The sequence below is a fragment of the Anastrepha obliqua genome, chromosome 6 (assembly GCF_027943255.1).
Source record: "Anastrepha obliqua isolate idAnaObli1 chromosome 6, idAnaObli1_1.0, whole genome shotgun sequence".
NCBI lineage: Eukaryota > Metazoa > Arthropoda > Insecta > Diptera > Tephritidae > Anastrepha > Anastrepha obliqua.
The window spans coordinates 27,063,172-27,077,924 of NC_072897.1; positions in this window are offsets into that span (position 1 = coordinate 27,063,172).

Sequence of the window (14,753 nt, forward strand, 5' to 3'; positions counted from 1 at the left end):
TGGTGTCCTCATGTGACGAGGAAGGAACTGTGAATCCAACGAACAATAAACCAAACATCATTAATTTTTATAACTCAACAAAAGGTGGGATAGACACCTTTGACCAGATGTGTTCAAATATGTCATGCAATCGTAAAACTAACCGATGGCCCATGTGCATGTTTTACGGAATGCTGAATATATGTGGTATAAACTCTTACATCATCTATTTCCATAATATTTTGGCATCTGGAGGAAAGCCTTTATCCCGAAGAAGCTACATGAACAACTTGTAGAACCATGGCTAAAACATAGGCTCGAAACACCAACGATGACACGAAAAATAAAGGACCTAATACGAGATGTGCTGTATACTAAACAAGATACTGAAGATCCAATTGACCACGCATCTGTTCCATCGGACAGTAGAAGTTCTATGACGTCTGGAGATACAACAGCAAAGAAAAGAAAGAGCTGTGGTGTGTGCTCCTATAAAAAACGGCGCATTACGAAGAACAATTGCAGCAGTTGCAACATTCCTATATGTGGTGAACATAACATTGATTTTTGTCCAACTTGTGCCAAAAAAATCTAAGTTCCTATTATTGATTTTCTCTCTATATGTTGTAAAGTTATTAATTTTATAAGAAGAAAAGGTTAATTTATTTTATTTTTTTGTTTTTTTTTTTGGTTTAAGAAGCTAAGTGCCTAATTGATCTCAATAAATTGTAGGTCTCATTAATACTATAATTTGTACGTTATTGATAAATAAATATAGTTATTTCTCTATTGATTACTTTATTTATATCGTATAAACCAAAAATAAATAAATAAAAGTTTCAATACCTTTTAGTAGTTAAATATAAAATCATATTAAAATATGTTCGTCAAAAAGTCGAATGGTTAGCTTATTAAGTTAGTTCTATAACGTTAGCTATGTAGGGTTAAAAACAATGCTATCAAGCGTATCACAAAAAATAATAAAGTAATTTAAATTTAATTAAATTCATTAACACAGTATTTTTGAGTAGAACACCTTATCGCGTGGGCGGCCTTCGGCCGCGCTTCAAAAAAATAACCCTCATCAGTCCAACTCCGGCTACGCAATCCACAGTATTTTTGCGTAGAACTCCTTTTCGCTTGGGCGGCCTTCGGCCGCGCTTCAAAAAAATAACCCTCATCAGTCCAACTCCGGCTTCGCGTATTTTTGCGTAAAACTCCTTTCCGTGTTAAAACCATTGAACCCAAAATTAAAACGTCATATGCGAGGCACAATAACGCCCATCCCCATCATTAACACTAAACTCAAGTACTTAATTTTTGTTTTCATTTGCAGGCATCCGGCAACACCATACTGTTGTCATTCCAATCTTCTTATTCGCGTTTAAAATTGGAAAGTGATTGCATGGGCAAATGAATTTGCATTTAATCTTAATAGAAATAATTAAAATATTAGCATAAAAATTAGTAAAAACACGCGTGTGAGTGTATATTTGGTGAATTTTAGTGAAATGTGAAAAAATATAGAGTGTAATGTGGCAAATTATAGTGAAGTTCCCGAGGGCATTTTGAATGCAAATAATTAAAAAATTATTATTTCCCGAATAATTTAAAGTTATAAAGAGTGTTCCTTAACATCTCACTAACATCTCCACCAAGTTTCATTAAAAACAACATTATAGTTTGCCAAAAATTCCCAAATATACATTGTTCTAAATTGCAGCCATCAAAAATATGCTAATCCAATTTTCCCATACCATCTTATCTGCTGCATTTGTGCGCAGATACATATGTACTACTGTGGCCAAAAAGTAAGGTGAATTTGGTTGTAAAATGAAAAATCTTTATTTATTCTTGTAAATCAATTTCATCCCCTTCAAAATAATCCCCTCTCGATGAAATACACTTATGCCAACGATTTTTCCGATGCCCGAAACATGCCAAATAGTCCATTTCCGGTATAGCCATCAGCACCTTCTTCGATTCAGCTTTTATCTCCTCAATCGACTCGAAACGCGTTCCCCGGAGTGGTCTCTTGAGTTTTGGGAATAGCCAGAAGTCACACGGAGCCAAATCAGGCGAATACGGTGGTTGCAGAACGATATGCGTGGAATTTTTGGCGAAATGGTCACGAAGAACGAGTGCAGTGTGAGACGGTGCATTATCGTGATGCAAAAACCAAGAGTTGTTGGCCCATAATTCTGGTCTTTTTAGACGAATTGCTTCACGTAAACGACGCATAACGCTCAAATAATATTCCTTGTTAACAGTTTAGCCAGGTAGAAGGAATTCATAGTGCACCACACCACGAAAATCGAAAAAAACTGTCATCATGACCTTTATTTTTGAACGACTTTGACGTGCTCTTTTCGGTTCGGCCTCGCATTTATCACGATATTCGCTTGATTGGTCGGTTGTTTCAGGGTCGTAAGCATAAATCCAAGTCTCATCTCCCCTAATGATGCATTTGAGCTTGTCCTGATAGTCTGAAATTTCATTCAAGAAATTGTGAGTTTTCGGTACCAAACAATATTTGACTTTTCGTAGGCCCAAATGGTCTTTCAAAATGGTTTTCACAGATCCCTCTGATATTCCGATCATATCAGTAAGGTCTTTAACAGTCAACCGACGATTTTTGAGCACTAACTCCTTCACTTTATTGACGTGTTGGTCATCTGTTGACGTCGATGGTCGTCCGGAGCGCTCCAAGCCATCAACACGATCTCGACCCTCTTTGAAGTCTTTGTACCACTTATAAACATTTTTCTGCGACATGGTCGAATCACCAAATGCCTTCTGTAACATGCTAAATGTTTCCGCAGCCGAAATTTCATTCCGCAAACAAAATTTGATGGCACTTCTCTGCTCAATCAAATCAGACATTGTAAAAATCGAAAAATGCACTCTTGGTCGTTTGGTAAACACAAACGTAAATATATTACTGATAATGATATTCACATGAAAGTTGGCCCAGATGTTATTAACAGTGCTGCCAACCCATGAAAAAAATAACTAGAGCGAAATTTTAATCTCGCGAAGTTTGACAAATAAATTCACCTTACTTTTTGCCCACAGTAGTATGCATGAGTATATGTATTTTTTTTTGTTGTTTTTTTATCCGAAGGGTCAATCTTTCATAGATACCGTCAGCATAGAGGGCATGCACGATTCATACTGATTGCTAAAGGTGCATCTCATTCGGGACCACGCACAGTCAGTATTACTACTAAACTGGACTTACGAAACAGTACAGCTACGTACTAAACCCTAACTCTGACCTTTATAGCTTTAGTTTGCCCTACGGTACCTGTCCGGGTCCCACGTTCCAACGTTTAGGTTTTTATGCTGGTCGCTGACTAATACCACATCCACCTTATTTTCGTATACCCTTTGTTTTAGGAGCTCTTGTTCAGCCTTGCAATGGTTTAAATTGATTTGCTCAATCCTCATTTTTTCGTTTTAATATACGCCGCTTGATAAAGGGGAAATTTTTTGCTTCCAATCTGGTGGCTTGGATCCTCTCTTCCGTTTCTTTTACATGCTTCGCAGAAGGGCTTTTTCTCGCATAATTTCGCTTGGTGGTCCTTCTCTCCACATTTGAGACAGTTGTGGCTTCTGTAGTCTTCGTTTGTACACGCCCTCGCCAGATGTCCATACTCCAGGCATCTGTAGCATCTCCTCAAATCAGGCTTTTCTCTTATTCGACATACAGCCCAGCCGATTTTGAGTTTTCGCTTATCAAGCAGTCACCTTGCATCCAGTGCTGGTAGGCTTATCTCCGCTGTTTGCGTGCCCGCATACGCCGATGTAACGCTTTTTATTGCGCTTTCGCTTAATAGGTTAAGCTCGTTAACTTGCGTTCGTATTGCCTCACATATGTCCTCTTTGGTTGTGATTTCATATAAATCACGGATCTCCACCAACATTTCGTGGACTAGGACCTTGATTTGCGCCTGGTCACCGAGCACCTTGTTTTCCTCAGTTAGGTCCACTAGTAGACCACTCGATCCACTTGCACCTGGTGCCTTTTTGATAGCCTCTTCCAGGCTTTCATTATTACTGCCCATAATGGCTCCATATATATTGCTGTTGTTGTTGACTGTTGTTCTCATTTTATTTTAAATACTTTGTTTTGTTTGCCAGCGCATCGTTTGTGGGCGGGCCGAAATAAACAGGAACGGGCATACCCTTGGGGACAGTGCCCCTACCCCAGTTCCCCGAGGCCTGTTCTTCGCTTTACCATCGGAGATTACGGATGGACCGGAACTCAACGCAACGCATACTACTACCTCTGCGTCCAATACACACTCCCTGACTAGGGCCCGACGGGGCTGGTTACTGATACTCCCCGCGGCTAACACCTCGGCAGAGCAAGCTCACATCACTTCAACAACAGAGATGGTTCTTAAAGTGAAGGTAAGGTTCAATTAGCAGCCGCACCTAACATGGGGAACAGACGCTGACCAGGAAGCCGTCCGAATCCGAATTTGTATTTTGACATTCAGCTAGGAGCAAGCTTTTAAGTTAATTTTTGGAAGTTATGTGGTGTTTCCTTAATCGCTTTTGCAAATGATCCCATAAATGCTCTATAGGGTTCATATCTGGGCTCTGTGGAGGTGTTGATAACAATTGAGGTACTTTATGTATTAGCCACATCTTCACTATGTGCGCGGTGTGCTAGGGATCGTTGTCGTGCTCGAAGTAAAATTTACCAGACAATCCCATTTTTTCAGTTCCTCGTAACAAGGACTTTTAAATATACTTTTTTGTCATAATCCATCAACAAAAACAAGATTGCCAACACCTGATGTGGACATGGAGCCCCAAACCATAACGTTTTCACCTCCATGCTTGACCGCTTTTTGGATTTAATTCTTCGTTTCGCTTTCTCTCCACCTTAAGTCGCCCATCATATCTGAATATCTATTTCGATTCGTCGGACAAAATTACTTTGTCCCAGAAGTCAAATTCTTTCCGCTGATAAATTCTGGCAAATTCGAGCCTTTTATTTCTATTAGTATCACTGCCAAAGGGCTTTTCTTTTAGCAATGCATGCCTTATATCAATTTCTTTTGATTGACCTTCGCACTGTATCCGATGAAACAACGGTGTTTAGAGACGTTTGTAATACTAGCAACTGTCTATATACGGAGCACTTTCGGAAGGATTGTTTTTATTGTTTTCTTGATAAGCCGTTTATCTCTTTCAGTTGATTTCCTAGGGTGGGCTGATCCCTACTTATTTTCGACCTTTTCTCCGTTTTGAATCTTTGTATTACCTTGTGCTCTGATGGGTTTCTCGATTTTTTAGTATGGTTTTCCATCTTTATGCATGCGTACAACAATGTTTTTTCTCCTCTAATGTCAATTCTTTTCGAGACCTGACATAAAAAAGTAAACACAAATGTGAATAAACGAACTTCATCAGTTATACTGAAAATAGTATGTCAACAAATATTATTTCGAAGCATCGCAAATCAAAACTACCGTTATTTCGCGCATTGGCAACTACAAAGTGCGAGCGTACCAACAGTTTTGCTGTACAAATTTTTTACTTACAGTTACATTTTTGCTTGTCGTTGTTAGTGCAGCAGACAAAGTTCGTTCTGATTGATTGGTTGGTCGGAATGATTACAAATTTTATTCATATATTAATAAAGTTTTTCAGAATCTTTAATAATGTGTGAAAAATTTTACAATTATTATATTTGAATCATTCAAGCGATTCAACCGCAACCAGTGTCTTTAATACTTAGCTATGGAATTTACCTTCGCACTCATTCGTAGTTCGACTATAATAAGCTATCGGTTTTAAATAGTCTTTCACGTGCTGCAAGAGTACACTGGCTATCCTTGCATTGGTATGCAATCTGCAGCATCTGCATGGTGTGCTGTTAGTATAGCTTTCGATGTTAACTTTTCTTTTAGCTCATTAAATGCTTGGCATTGGCGTGATGCTCACTCAAAGGCCACATCTTTACGAAACACTTTTCATAACGAGGCTGAACTTATTCCATCAACTGTCAGTTCATGAGCTAAAAAGTTTATCGTCTCTTTCAAAAATTCAAACTTATTTGCATTTAACGTTGGTCGAAATTCTCGCAGGCGTCTGAAATTAGGTAAGAGCTCATCCACTGAATTGCCACCCACTAGTACATAGCTCAAGTAGTGAACCATACTATCTGTTGAACTTTAGCCATTAGTTGTTGGAGTACAATTGGCGTGTTTCGTAAAGAAAATTGAATTCTTTTGAATTCATAATGTACACAGGCCGTTATAAAGTAGTATATTTGCGACTTTCCGCCGCAATTTGAATCTGGTAATATCTATATTATCACAATTAAGGTATAATACACAAAAATATTTATACTGTTTAGCTTCGTTCAAAAGATTTTCAACGTTTTGATACAAAAGTCAGGTACTAATATCATTAAGATACCTGAAAAAAAGTGTAAAGGCCATAAAATACTGCCTGTGGCATCCGTGAAGATGCAATGAAAGATAACGAACATTCACCCTACACATCGTCTGTCGGATAAATAAGTCTTGAACCATTGAAAGAAAACAAAATGAAAACCAAGCGAGGCTAATTTTCGTAATAGAACTGTATGAGAAAATCTATCCATTGATTTAGAGAAGTCCGTGTAAACACAGTCGACTTGAAAGTTGAAAAACGATTTTCACCAAAAGCAGCAAGGCTGGAAACTGTCGACCTACCCGTAGCGAATCCATGCTGATTGAGCGAAATTAAACTCTTAGACGCAAAGTACATCTTATCTTTCACAATTCCTTTGAAAAGTTTATATATAATATCATAGAAAGTTTCGAGATCGGCCTGTAATCGCACACATCATTATTTTTGCCATTTCTGAAAATTGGGGCAATAGTTGTGATTTACCAATCGTTGATGAAAACTGCAGAAGATAAAGATTTATTAAAAATTAGTTTCAGCGAAATAAAAATAGCCGGACAGTTTTTAAGAAAAATAACGCGTAGAAATGTTTAAGCTTTAGATAGCCAAATGTTTAAGGTTTAGATAACCAAAATTCAAAGATGAAAGTATTATAGATTAACATGATAAGAAGAAAATGAGTCGGCATTACCACGAGTGAAATGAGATTTGAAAATATCGACAAACAAGTTGGTCACATCCGCAGGGGTACTAGTTTAAAACGAACCGCAAAGGGGACTTTAGCGCTTGACTTTTTAGATTTAACAAACAGTTAAAAGGCCTTAGGATTGGACCTGATATTCTCTTCAATCCTAAAAATGTAGTTTCTATACAGAAAATTGTTTAAACAGTTGAATTTGTTCAAGCATTGCTGGTTATTTATAAAGATATTTTTATTCTTAGATTCTATGGTTTATGAAGTTTCACATGATGTTTATAAGCAGGTGAGAAGGGTGAAAAGCATTAATATAGGGTTTTTCAGTAAGAGCCCTTCAACTTTTGAACTTTTTTGAATAAAACACAAACGGTTTGACTTTTTTAACTAATTTTTTTTTTTATTATCGAGTTTGAACATATGCATTTAAGTATGAAATTCGATTTCTTTTGCATGACCACCGCGTGCACGTTTTACGAAGTCCAATCGTTGAACCCTATTTTCGACCACTCTTTTGCATAAATCGGCCGAAATTCCAGCAATTTCGCGTTCAATATTGCTCTGAGCTCACAAATCGTCACCGGCTTGTTACTGTAGACCAATGACTTCACATAACCCCACAACGGGACGGCTTGTTAAATGGACCGTAAAATGGCCGTAATGCTCTTAAAGTAGCAGCAACAGAACGATTATTTTCATAAAAAATTTGCACGATTTGCAATCGTTGCTCAAGTGTGTAACGTTCCATGATGAAATGTATACTAATGAAGTTTACAAATGACAAGCGAAAAATAAAAAAATATTGCGTCGTTCGCCCTCCCTATCGGAAAAAAGTTGAAGCACACCTATTGAATAACCCTATATTAGCGCTTACGAATATGAGATCAAAAATTCGATTTCGAAGCCTAGGCTTAACAGATTATAATAACATATGATTTAAGTGATGATCGGACATTAGTTGGTACTAGACCATGTTTGCAGAAGTTAGTAGACCAAACAACATTCGGAAATTAAAATCCTTAAAAACATTAAAATGGTTATCATCAACTTTATTTAGAACAAGTGAAACAATATTATCTGTGGGTGATTTGTAAAGATCAAAAAATTACTATTAGGCGGGATGTATGAGACAAGTAGATATAAAGAGCCATGGATGTAAAAAGATGATCCCTTTACACAAACACAAATAATGACATCAAAATCCAAAGGAGGACTACGAGTGGGAATAGTCTTCGAATTAGTACGACGGGTGGCCACATTTTGAAAATAAATCTTTAACTGATTTCGTGATGCACTAGTACTGCCAAATGTTGCCAATATTTCGTGTCTGGGAGGTCAATACTACTCTATTTCCTATTTAGTCCAAAATAGCACTTGTTGGCAAGAGAGATTCTACGTAGGATGTTAAGGCTGTCATTGTTATGGGTGTTAATGCCTAGATATCATAACTATAAACAGTGAGGTGGGTGCTGTTACGCGAGTGCGGTGTCTATTTGTTTGATGCCAGAAGTTACTTCGTTTTGTCCTCGATCACCACTGGACCCATTCGCTTTACTCCTTTATCCAGTTTGGAGAGTCAGAACTAACAGTGTGGTTTTAAAGGTCGATGATATCAATACCATCAGTATACAAATCGACAAAAAGATGGTGTGTATCGATCCTCTGTTCATGGGTATTTTCCAAGACTTGGCGTATTGTGAATATCTGGTCACTTGTAGTTTTCTCAGATCTAAAGCCACATTGATAAGGTCCAATCAGTTGGTTGATGGTCGGCTTCAGCCTTTCAACAATACGCTAGCCCGAATCGTGTACGCAATATTTAAAAAGCTAATTCCGCGGTAATTGGCACAGATTGCAGAAACATCTCTCTGATGGAGTGGTCAGAATATACTTAAATTTCCATCGTCAGGCATGCTTTCATCCGACCATATCTATCATCCGACCTATCAGGTGGCTGCCGTAGTCGAATGGTTGGTGCGTGACTACCATTCGGATTTCAGAGAGAGAACGTTGGTTCGAATCTCGATGAAAGACCAAAATAAAAAAACAGTTTTTTCTAATAGCGGTCGTCCCTCGGCAATGCCAACCTCCAAGTGTATTTCTGCCATGAAAAAGCAAATAGGAAGAGGAGCTCGGCCAAACACCCAAAAAGGGAGTACGCGCCAATTATATCTATATATACATATATCAGGTGGAAACTCCCACCATCATTTCAATTTATCAGACGCGTTAACTGATTAGTAATGTCTTGCTGATCGTTGAGGTTTGGTAGATCTTCGATCACGTATCGATCGTTGTTAAGTACTTTTCTTACAGTGAAAATGCCCTTGTACCGCGGTTCTAGCTTTTCCAGGCTAATTTTCAATTAATACCAGATCGCCGTCGTTGTACTATTTACTTTGTCTTGATACGTTTAGAATGATATCGAAGGATTGCGTTTGCTCATCCAACATCTAAACGTTTTGCTGCTTTAGTTCTTCATTCGTTGTCATCCGTTCATTATTTTGTAAGACTAGAGTTAATTGGTTTTTCAAAATACATATCTGGCGGTGGGAACCCATCAACTAGATGCAAAGCGGTATAGCCTGTTGTTTTATTTCCCATCATATTTATTGACCATTGTATGTATTGTTAGCAGGTAGTCATCCCAATACTTGTCGTCTTATGTCGCTGGCAGGAACAGTGACAATATTGTACGACTTGCACTTTCATTGAAGCAGGGTTGTATAATATTATAAATTATCGACTTACACAAATAAACCAAAATAACTTAGATAAATATGTCAGTCTGGTTACTAGGTTGTTCAATAAGTTTTGCGGTACGATGGCACCAAAATGGCTGCAAAATACACTTCCACGCATAATTTTTTTAGGTCTGGAAACAGATGGAAGTCGCAAGGGGTCAAATGGCTATTTAGTCAAAATGGTCTTTTGAAGTTGTGCCTTGTCTTGATGAAAAATAATTGTTTTCTTTTGCAAACTGGGTCTTTTTCACGAATTTTTCGCTTGAATCGATCTAGGAGATTACAATAATACTCAGAATTTATTGTTTACCAGTTTGCAAGTAATCCACAAACGTCCACATACTTTCGCATCCAGAAAACGTGGCACTTCGTTTCCCTTAGATTGTTTATTTACAATATTTATTTAAGTCTATGAATTACAATCCTTACAATCTATGACACAAATGTTGCTTAGATTAAACAACTGATATATTATATGTATTTAAGTGGCACTATAACATAGAATTCAAGAGATTTAAAAAAGCTGCTCTTGAATGCGAAAAATCGGGAACATCATTATGATTGGTATTTAATTCACGTAAATCACGAGAAATGAGAGCATTACTGGCATACTCAGTTTTAAAGCTTTCCCCATAAAAAGGGTAGAGATTCCTAAGAGATCGCTGGGACCATTAAATCGAATCCTTTCTAACAGATAGGGTCAATCAATAACTCCAGAAATAATATTGTGAGTAAAAGGCAGACATAGTATAGACCTACGAATTTCTAAATACTTAAGACTTATAAGTATGAGACGAGCAGAATATTATGGGATGAGATCAATAAAGTTCAAAGGTCGTTTGAGAACAAATTTTTATAAACCCTTAACTACAGACGTCAAATTCTATGAACGTAAGTACAGACCACCGGTAATTTTTACCGGTTATATTAAATTTATAAAATTTTTGCAAAGCAATTGAAAAATTTATTTAATATATATCTGATATATATTTCTAGCATATAAATATCTAGGAAAAGCTGTAAAACTGTTTACTTTAATAAAACCGCACAAATTTCTTAAGAAACATATATTCAGTTACTGTTTTTAACATTTTTTTTAAGGTTGTGAAAAGAACGACAATAAAAAACATTTAAACAAAACACGAATTCATATTATTACAGAAACTTAAAATATAACGTATTCAGATACAAAATATAACAATAAAACAGAAAAATATGCATTTGAAAAAAAATCTGCAAGAGGTAAATTTGGTCAAAAATTCAAGTCCCACATTCCTTACAAATTCTATCGGTGCATTGCAAACATATTGGTATCTTACATATTACGCATATATGTGTTGTTTTCCTTTCTTTGCTAGCTGGACATCTCCTGCAGGTTGTTCTTTTCGCATTGCTTGACTGAAATACTTTATGGTGTGGATTTTCCATTTTTAGAATACGTTGCAAGGAAAGTCTAATTTCACGTGGAAGGTGCGTATTTTGAAATCTGCGTTTCATTTCTGGTTGTACCAACATCATTGCTAATTGTTTAGAAAAATCATAGCGCTCCATTTTCTTATTATCTCGATAAGATTGATGAGCAATAAATGAGTTCACAGATGCTATATCTAGAAGTCTATAAAATATAGCCATGGGCCAACGACGAGTCCTGCGGCTACAACAATAAATACTGCATTTTTGGTCTAGACTATCAACTCCGCCTTTTGTTAGATTATAAAATTCAATTATCTCTGGTTTACCAGTTTGAATACCATTGTTTTGATTATGATGCATTGACGAAATAAGCAATACAACTTTGCTCTTTTTTGAGACATAAGACAATAATGTCATGTTGCTTGTAAATCCATAAAGAGACGAGTCAATTTTTTTATGTCTTGACGGCAAAAACGAAGGTGGAATTTCTGTTTTATTTTTCTTCAATGTCCCAACATAGGTTAGATTTTTAGTTTTCAACGCATTCACTAATTCAATTGACGAAAACCAATTATCAGCAGTTATATTACGATTTGTGTTATAAATAGGTCTCGCAAGTTTTAGCACTGCCTGTGTAGGCTTTGAATATGTCTTTTCTTCCTTACTGAGATCATATCCATCCGAATTTTTTCCGCAGTAAATATATGCATTAAAGAGGTATCCCGTCCTTGCATCGGTAAGCGCCATTATCTTCAGTCCGTATTTGGCTGGTTTGAGAGGCATATACATTTTAAACTTACATCTGCCGCGAAATGCAACCAACATCTCATCTACACACACATTTTCTCCAACACAGTATATAGATTGACAGTTTGCGATAAATGCTTTAAAAACTTCCGATATAGAAGCAAGTGGATCGGTTTTTATTCGTTCGTTTCTGGTTTCCAAATCATCAAACCTTATACAAGAAACAATTACTTGAAAACGGTTGCTATTCGTTACACATCTGAAAATATCTCGGCCACTTCCATCCGTAGCAAAAATTGATCGAATATTTTCGTGGTTGGATTTAAATATCGATGTTAAAATTAGTAATCCCAGGAATGATTTTAATTCTAAGAGATCTAAATCTCGAAGATCCGACATGCTTTCGCCGTTTTTATATCTCTGCCTAATTTTCGCAATTTTTGCATTGGTTGAACGAAGAATGATATTAAGGATATTATTGTCAAAAAATAGGTTCCAAACTTCCTCAGGATCTGCAGCATGTGCCGTGTGACTTCTAACACCTGGGCACTTGACAACAATGTTATGTTGCAATGTTCTGGTATGCTTAGGCACTGCAGGATCTTTTGACCATTTAAACCGATTTTTACCATAGAAACAGCTAATATTTTCACATACATCAGTAGGTGGATTATCAGTGTCCTCATCTTCTGCTTCTATTTCTGATTCAGTGTCATGGCCGCTTTCCACATAATCAGAATCTGAATCTAAATCACTTACATCAGAATTAATTTCTTCCAGCCATCTTTCCACAGCTTCTTCAAAATTTTCTTTTCCTATTTTAACCCTCTTTGAAGGGCCTGGACTACTTCTTCCATCCATGACTTTATTCTAAAATAAAATGACAGAGTTATAATATACATAAAATTAACTGTTATCCAGTTTAATTATAACACGAAACAAAAATATACAAACGTCAAGACAGACCACCGGTAATTTTTACCGGTTACAAAATTTAGATAGTGATAAATTAAACAAATGACGCTGCACACCACTGATACTTCAGCAAGCAAAGTTATACTAAGTCCCGAAAAGGTACATAAACGTATAAATGCGTAACTAAAAGTGATCCCACTAAATTGAAGAATTTAAACTGCTTACCGGTAAAAAATACCGGCCGTCTGTAGTTAAGGGTAAATATAAGTTTGATTCTATTGATAGCTTGCTGACTACATGGTATCCAAATAAAACAGCATATTCTAAATGAGACCTAGCAAACGATGTATAGAGCAGCTTAATGTTATAGGGATCAGAAAACTAAGTGGCGTTCCGTCTGATGAAACCCAACATCGGGAAACATTTTAAAGTAATATAGTTTATGTGGTTATTAAAAGAAAATTTGTTTACACAACACAAATCGATATTCTGTACTTAGTCCAGAAAATGTTAAATGTTTTCGAGTAAGATATTTGATAGCACTTGGATAAGTGCAACAAAAGACGTGAATTCTGGCAACACAAGTAAATTTTCTTCATATCGGCTTGAATTTTAATGGCACCTTCTTGAATCTTGATCGCTGAAAAGATGATAAGGTCATCACAAAAATTTAGCAAAGTAGAAACATATTTTGATGTAATTAATAAGTAACACAAATAAGAGCGGTCTCAAGATACTTCCTTGCGGAACATCGGAGGTAGTAGAAGGAGTAGATGAAATAGCATCAATTGTTACAACACAACGTCTTTTGCTGAAATAAGAGTTTATCCATTGCAAAAAAACAGAATGAATGCCAAAACAATCTAATTTTTTTAATTAAGATTCTAAGAGAAGCTTTGTCGAATGCTTTCGAAAAGTCAGTGTAAATACAGACGACCTGCAAAGCAGCTGAGAAAGAATCCATGTAGTATTCACTAAAAACAGCCAGATTAGCTACTGTAGATCTGTTTGCAACAAACCCAATATTACCAAGCCATTCATTGAATTTTCAGCTCCTTTTATTTGATATGTATTGTTAAGGAGTCAGACTTGTTAAAATCGTCAAAAATAAAGTATCTTTTTTGGGAAGACACCACCTTCAATATTCAATGCGCCTTGAGTAATACCACGTATACTTTGTTTTTGCAATGGAATGCCAAAATTTCAATGAGAATGGAAGCAAAAAAACATGGCAATAACCATGCAGTCAATTAAACACGAATTCAGGAGGAAAAGGTCTGAAATCATGGATGAAGTAATTAATGGTGTGGATTTTATGCTGCTGGTCGAATTTACATTCGATTTGGGTAAAAAGTTCTAACGTGTTAGATCTTGGGGATACCTGTGAGCACCGGGTCTTAGCCAAGTGTATAGTCCAGATAGGAGAGTTCCAGTAAGGATACGGAATGATTTTGAGTCGCCAGTTATTCAGGATCAATGAACTGTTATTGGGAAATGCCGGGTGGTAGACCGGACCAGGAGTACAAAGTTTCCTAGGATTGTGCCCGTATTACCGTCGTTTTGTTCCAGGATTTGCAAATGTTGCCCGAAATCTACTCAATCTCACTAAAAAGAATATTTCCACAAATACTTGTAGGGTCAACGATTCCAGTTAAGAACAGACCATGCAGCATTGAGATGGTTACTCCAGTTCAAGTATCCGGAAGGACAAATTGTGCAGTGGATCGAACGGCTTCAAAATTATGACTTTTAGATCGAACATCGAAAAGGGAAACAACATAGAAATGCTGATGCACTATATCGGCGATCTTGTGCCATAGAGTGTAAACATTGTCTTACCGTCCAGAGAT